This window comes from Mixophyes fleayi, chromosome 9 (genome assembly GCF_038048845.1).
Source record: "Mixophyes fleayi isolate aMixFle1 chromosome 9, aMixFle1.hap1, whole genome shotgun sequence".
NCBI classification, from domain to species: domain Eukaryota; kingdom Metazoa; phylum Chordata; class Amphibia; order Anura; family Limnodynastidae; genus Mixophyes; species Mixophyes fleayi.
The window spans coordinates 57,149,886-57,157,905 of NC_134410.1; positions in this window are offsets into that span (position 1 = coordinate 57,149,886).

Genomic DNA, 8,020 nt, shown 5'->3' on the forward strand with positions numbered 1-8,020 from the left:
CATGTTCAGTCATCATTGCTTTGCACAAAAAGGGCTTCACAGGCAAGGATATTGTTGCTAGTAAGGTTACAACTAAATCAAGCATTTATCGAACCATCAAGAACTTCAAGTAGAGAGCTTCAATAGTTGCGATGAAGGCTTCAGGGTGCCCAAGAATGTCCAGCAAGCACCAGGACCATCTCCTAAAGTTGATTCAGCTGCGGGATCGGGGCACCACAAGTGCAGAGCTTGCTCAGGAATGGCAGCAGGCAAGTGTGAGTGCATTTGCACTCACAGCGAGGCAAAGACTTTTGGAGGATGGCCTGGTGTCAAGAAGGCCAACAAAGAAGCCATCTTGGTCACACGTGCATATGAGAAGTTGCTGACCGATTCTCCAAATTTGCTCACTTTGTTCCTCTCAAGGGACTACTTTCGGCTTCAGAATTAACATCTTTGTTTATTCATCACATCTTCTGCATGACTGCCCTCAGGAGATTATCTACGACCGTGGGGTGCAGTTTGTTTCCAGCTTCTGGAGGGCCTTCTGCAAATTTCTAGGAATCAATCTAAAGTTCTCCTCAGGATACCATCTCCAGATGAATGGTCAAACTGAGCGGTTCAACCAGGATTTGGTGTCCTATATTCAATGCTTTTGTTCTGAACAACAATCTACTTGGAGTAAGTAACTTCCTTGAGCAGATATCTCCCACAATAACCACCTGCATGAATCCTCAGGCGTGTCTCCCTTTTTTCACTCTATTTGGGAGACATCAGATTTTGCCTACCTTCTCAGACTTACCTGACTCCACAGTACCGGCTGCTCAAGACTTGGTCCACAATTTCTCCTTAATCCAGTCGCAGGTGCAAAGCAAGCTACAACACTCTCTGGACCATTACAAACACTTTGCGGATCGCCATTGGAACAACATCCTTGTACACCATATTGCGGATAAGGTATGGCTCTCCACTCGGAATCTTTGACTGAAAGTGCCATCCATGAAGTTTGCACGTCGTTACATTGGACCTTATCCTGTTATTCAAGTTCTTATTGCCTACAAACTCTGACTACCTCCTTCCCTCTGAGTGCATAACTCATTTCATATTTCCCTTCTAAAACCTCTTGCTATCAATTAATTTTCCAAGAGATTGCCTCCTCCTCCTTTCAAGACTACGTCTGGGGATGAGTTCGAAGTTGAATGCATTCTAAAGATACGAACTCTCCAAGGCAAACCACAGTTATTGGTCCATTGAAAGGGCTACGGTCCTGAAGAGACATCCTAGGTCAGCAAAAAAGATCTTCATGCTCCTCGTCTTCTGGCCCAGTTTTTGAAAAAAGATATCGCCAGTTCAGAAAGAGGGGAGGGGGGTGCTGTCAGGTGCCGTCCCCACACTATGTACATGTGCCGGGGATGGACACCAGTCCTTTTGCCAAATAGCGACGTGACGCACTTCCGACAGTCACTGCACGTGCATGCGCAGTAGGTCAACGGGATACCATTCTCCTCCTATATATTGGCGGTCAAGTGCATCTGACCACCAAAATCTACATCTACCTATCTACCTCGGCTTCCTCTGACCATTCTCCTCGCTATTCCCTTGTGTACCTCTTCTCGGCAGCTTTGAATCCGCAATCTGTTCTCCTGTGTGCGATCCACTGCACTGGTGACTATTTGGGAAAACCGCAGCCTGCACACCTCACGCACCCAAGCCCATGCCTACTTGCGGCAGTCTTTGGTGAATACCTGGGGTGTGTTAGACTCCGCTCCTCTCAATCTAGTTGCGTCAATACCAGTTAGTGGCCTCTTCAGTACTATTAACGTGACAATTTACGGAGACTAACAAGGGGAAATTGGGGACCTGTGGAGAGAAATTTGGCAAATGGGCAGGAGTGTAGAAAGGTTGCATAGAGGAAGTAGAGAAAACTTGTGTCACAGGGGAAACACTGGTGTCATGTGTCATAGGGGAAGGAGGGGAAACATGTGCAATGGGAAGGTGTCAGAATCACTAGGTGGAATTGATGATACCTGCCAGCAGTTGGCACTACTGATTACAGAGGTGCAGAGTCTAACACGCCCCTGGTTTTCACCAGGAACCCCCGCAGGGAGGTATGGACTTCGCTGCAAGGGACATGCAGGTCGCGGCCCTCAGTAACAGTCAGCTGGCGAGGTACCAATAGAGGCAGCGGTGACAGCCCACCAGGAGGCAGGACAGAAGAGTAGTCAGCAAGCCGGGTCAAAACCAGAGTAACGGATATAGCCAAATCAAAAGCAAGAGAATGGTCAGGAAGCCGGGTCAATACCAAATATCACTCTAAGCCAGAATCAGGAACCAAAGGAGAAGTCAGGAACAAACCGGGGTCAGAATCCAAATAACAGCAACACAGGAACAAATGCTGGAGCAAGGCTGAAGACCAAATACTCTGGCACTGGACATGTGTCAGAGGCTGCTTAATATACCCTAAGGTGCCTCCTGTTTGGGTTAGGGAGATTTTGGCACTAAGACATGCTGGCTGCAGACAGGTGAGCAGAGATAATGTCCCGCTGCTAGGCAACAGGACGTGGTTGCTGAGAAGGTGCAGGCGTCCGTCTCCTGCACCAAGTGTCATTGCGGAGACGGCGCCTGACAGTACTCTCCCCTTTTTTTTCTTTTTCAGGGCTTGCAAGGTCGCCTCTCTCTTCTTTTTGAATTTGGCAATAAGCGAGGGGCATGTATCTCTTGTACATCGATCCAAGATCTCTCCTCTGGGCCATAACCCCTTCAGTAAACAAGATATTGGTGGCGACCCCTGGAGATCTGTAAATCCAGAATCTTATTGATCTCATATTCCTCAACCATGATCAGTCTTACTAGGACCGGGGTGGGGTTTTTTTGGCAAATCTGTTGAGAATGAGGGGTTTGAGTAGAGCAATATGAAACACATTGTGAATCTTGAGTAATGGAGGAAGAAGGAGTTTGAATGTCACAGGATTTATAACTTGAGTGATTTGAAAAGGCCCGATATAACGGGGTGCGAGCTTCATGGTGGGAACTCGAAGTCTTAAATTCCTTGTGAATAACCACACTTTGTCCCCAACTCAAAGTCTGGGGACTGGTCTACGGCAACGATCGGCGATAGCTTTGTAGCGTTGGGAGGATTTCAATAATTTGGACTTCGCCTGAGACCATATTTGAGAAAAGTTCTGAATGAGATTCTGCACGGCTGGAAGCGCTGAACCAGGTTGGGAAAGTTCAGGAAGGAAAGGGTGAAACACATAGGTAAGAAAAAATGGAGATGAACCAGTAGATACATGCACCTGGTTATTATGAGCAAATTTTGCCCAACACAAGAAACAACTCCATTCAGCCTGATTACCCGAAGAGTAAGTCCTGAGAAATTGTTCCAAGTATTGGTTGACCCTCTCCGTTTGGCCGTTGGTTTGAGGGTGGTACCATGAGGAAAACTTTAGATTGATCACCAACGCTTTGCAGAATGATCTCCAGAACTTGGACACGAACTGTACTCTTCTATCCGAGATAATATCCTGGGGACAGCCGTGAAGACGGAAAATCTCCTTAATGAAGAGGTTAGCAAGGATAGAGGCCGAAGGAAGTCCCTTGAGAGGTATGAAATGTGCCAACTTGGAAAATCTATCCACTACCACCCAGATAGTATTGAATCCATGGCTAGCTGGTAAATCGGTGACGAAATCCATAGAAATACTAGTCCATGGTCTCTGTTGAACAGCAAACATGGGCCTTAACGTCCGCCTGGATAGAGGGCCACTAATAATACCTAGAAATCAACGAGAAGGTCTTCTTGACACCCGCAAGCCCGGCAAACAGAGAATCATGGGCACACTTGGAAGCCTTGGGCCGAAGCCTGGAAGTGAGAAAGGAGCGACCAGAAGGAGGAACCTTGGTTGAAATTCTGGTGAGGGCCACAATGGTAGTAGAATCCAAGATGGTTCTGGGGGTGGGGGCGGGTTGAAGATCTTTATCATCAAATGACCGTGAGAAAGCAAGCGCCCTGATATTCTTAACCCCACGTCGAAAGGTCAAAATGAGATTAAAACGGGCAAAAAACAAGGACCAGCGGGCCTGACGTGGGTTCAGACACTGAGCTGTTTGCAAGTACGTTAAGTTCTTATGGTCCGTGTAGACAGTAACAGGATGCTCAGCCCTCTCTAGCAAATGTCTCCACTCCTCTAGGGCTGTTTTGAAAGCCAATAACTCTTTATCCCCGATACCATAGTTTAATTCGCTGGAGGAAAATCTCCTGGAACAGAAACCACAGCGATGAAACTTTCCATCGGAGTCTTTCTGTGAAAGAATTGCTCCTATGCCAATGGAGGATGCATCAACTTCAACAAAGAAAGACAGAGACAAGTCAGGTTGTAGGAAAATAGAGGGGGGGGGGAGAATGCCCTTTTTAATGACTGGAAGGCACTGAGGGCTTCAGGCAGACCATGATTTTGCTGCTCCCTTGCAGGTGAGAGCAGTAATGGGAGAAATGAGAGTCGAAAAGTCTTGGCTAAAGTGCCGATAATAATTGACGAAGCCAATAAAGCGTTGGATCGCCTTAAGACCCAATGGTTGTGGCCAATTGAGAATGGCAGCCACTTTCCCAGGATCCATGGAAAGACCAGCACCGGACACAATATATCCCAGGAAGAGGACCTGAGAGGCTTCAAAGACACACTTCTCCAGCTTGCAGTAAAGGTGGTTGGAACGTAGTCGAGAGAGAACCTCCTTGACGTGACCTCTATAGGATTCTAAGTCTCTGGAGAATATAAGTATGTTATCCAGATAGACAACGACTGAGAGATAGAGTAGGTCTTGGAAGATGTTGTTAATGAACTCCTGGAAGACCGCTGGGGCATTGCATAGCCCAAAAGGCATCACCAGGTATTCATAGTGGCCATCCGGAGTGTTAAAAACAGTCTTCCATTCATCGCCCTCACGATCCTAATCAAATTATAGGAGCACCTGAGGTCTAGTTTGGTGAATATTATGGCACCTTTGATCTGATCGAATTACTCGGAAACCAGGTGTATGGGGTACCTGTTCTTCATGGTAATGGCATTGAGTAGTCTGTAGTCGATGCATGGTCTTAGAGAACCATCCTTCTTATTTACAAAAAAAAATCCTGCACAGGCAGGTGAGGAAGATTTTCTAATAAATCCTCGTTCGAGGTTTTCAGATACATACTCGGTCATGGCTCGAGTCTCAGGGAGGAAAAGAGAGTACGTTCTGCCATGAGGAATCCGTTCTCCAGGAATAAGTTCAATGGAACAATCACAAGGACATTGGGGTGGAAGAGTCTCAACGGGAGTCTTACTGAAGACATCCACGAAGGCAGCGTATTCAGATGGCAACCCAAGACTGGGTCCGAAAGCGTGACATCTAATAGGTAGGTTATTGAGGCATCAATCAGCACAGAGCGGACCCCAGGAAGTAACCTGAGCATGTTGCCAATCAAATTGGGGTGAATGGTCCCTTAACCAGGGTAGTCCTAATATTACCGGATTAACAGTCTGTGGAAGGACTAGAAACGAGTTCCATTCAAAATGGAGGAGACCAGCTTGCAGTCGGATTGGCCGGGTAGCCTGAGAGATAGATCCATTGGCCACTCTGTTACCATCCACCGCTGTCAGAACCAAGGGTTGCAATATTGATTCCAGGGGTAGATGAAGGTTAGCTGCTAAGGATGCAGAAATAAAGTTTCCAGCTGCCCCTGAATTCACGAAGGCCTGAAGGGAGACCGGACCCTGGAAAGTATGGATGATGGGCATCAAAAAGTCCGTCTTGTCAGGGGAATAAGGTGAAGATGTACTCAGTCCTAGACCGGCCTTCCTGGCACCGACTAGTGTTTTCCTGGACTCTGTGATTGAATGTGAGAGGGGTCAGCACAGTAGATGCATAGATGGTTTTTAAACCTTTGTTCCCACTCCTCCACAGTTAGACGAGGACGCCCGTTTTGCATGGGCTCCTCAGGTAGAATTGGTGGGTTCTGAAAAGTGGGGACCAAGCGTGGACTAGCCCGGCGAGATTGTTCTCGTTCCTGATTACGCTCCAAATACCGGATATCGACCTTGATGCATAAGGAGATCAGATCATCTAGGGTAGCTGGTAAATCCCTGGAGACCAACTCATCCTTGATCCGATCTGTCAGCCCCATCCATAAGGTAGCTATAAGGGCCTCATTATTCCAGTTCAGTTCTGAGGCGAGAAATCTGAACTGAACCGCGTACTGACCCACGGGAAGGCTTCCCTGACGTAGCATCAAAATGCTGGAGGCCGCAGAGGCAACTCGACCAGGCTCATCGAACACTTTTCTGAAGGTTTGCATGAAGATGGATTTTGTAACAGGGGGGTCATCATGCTCCCAGAGAGGAGAGGCCCAGGCAAGCGCTTGATCTGTGAGTAATGAAATAATATATGCCACCTTGGCTCGTTCTGAAGAAAAATTTCCTGGTGATAGCTCGAGCTGGATAGCACATTGGTTGAGAAACCCTCTGCACTTTCTCGGATCACCACCAAATTTGTCGGGAGGTGGGATGCAAATCCCTCCAGTAGGATTAGGTGCAGCTGAAGCAGGAGAGCCGACAACGGGTGTGCAGGAGCAGCAGATACTCTGGGAGGAGTCAGGGTTCTCAGGAGGGTATCCATGCGTGTAGCCAGTCCCTGAAGGCATTGCAGGAGCTGAGTCTGGTTAACCTCTTGTTGATCAACTCGGCGAGTCAGGTGCTGCAGGAGGTCAATAGCAGAGAGATCACCGGTGCCTTCGGCATTTGACATGGCCAGAGTATACTGTCAGAATCACTAGGTTGAATTGATGATACCTGCCAGCAGTTGGCACTACTGAGTACTGAGGCTCGGAGTCTAACACGCCCCTGGTTTTCACCAGGAACCCCCGCAAGGAGGTATGGACTTCGCTGCAAGAGACGTGCAGGTCGCGGCCCTCAGTATCAGTCAGTTGACAAGGTAACAAGAGAGGCAGCGGTGACAGCCCACCAGGAGGCAGGACAGAAGAGTAGTCAGCAAGCCGGGTCAAAACCAGAGCAACGGATATAGCCAAATCAAAAGCAGGAGAATGGTCAGGAAGCCGGGTCATTACCAAATATCACTCTAAGCCAGAATCAGAAACCAAAGGAGAAGTCAGGAACAAGCCGGGGTCAGAATCCAAATAACAGCAACACAGGTACAAATGCTGGAGCAAGGCTGAAGACCAAATACTCTGGCACTGGACATGTGTCAGAGGCTGCTTAATATACCCTAAGGTGCCTCCTGATTGGGTTAGGGAGATTTTGGCGGTAAGACATGCTGGCTGCAGACAGGTGAGCAGAGATAATGTCCCGCTATCAGTGCGGAGATGGCGCCTGACAGAAGAATGGTTAGTGGTAACATATACAACCATACTCACCTTGCTTTCTGAGCTTCTAATTGGAATTCCACATTGCATTTAATTCATCAGCATATTACTGCTCACTACCTAGCAACTAATCAGCCAACACTATCTGCTCACATGATTTCTACCCATCAGCTGTTTGGACAGGGCCCACATTAATATACTAATTGATAATATTACTTTGCTCGTGTTATGGTTACCTAGGCTAGTTCCTGAACCTGAATACAGATTGCTACATTTTCTGCTGCTAGATTCAGTGTGTTTGATCTTGGCTAAGTTTACTGGACCTTGAAGTTGTACATCTACTTGGTCTTGAACTCTCTGCATGTTTATTAAACTTGTGTACATTTCCTCTTCTCTGAACCATCCAGCCATTTGACTATTCTCTTTTGTGTCCTGTCTGTTTTGTTTCTTTCTATGTGTGGCTCCATAGCTATGAGTTTTCTTGACTCTACCTCACTCATGGCTGATAGCAACTATTCACTACAGGGATCAAGTACATGATTTTAGCCCCATGGTATCTATAAGACCCTTTTATAATCTTTCAGTAATAGGTTTTTCCATCTCTGAGTGTCCTTATTTTTTCATCTACTGTTCCTAATTTTCACATTTTCCCCCCTTCTATATGTGTAGCCCCTACATTCTAATGTTTCA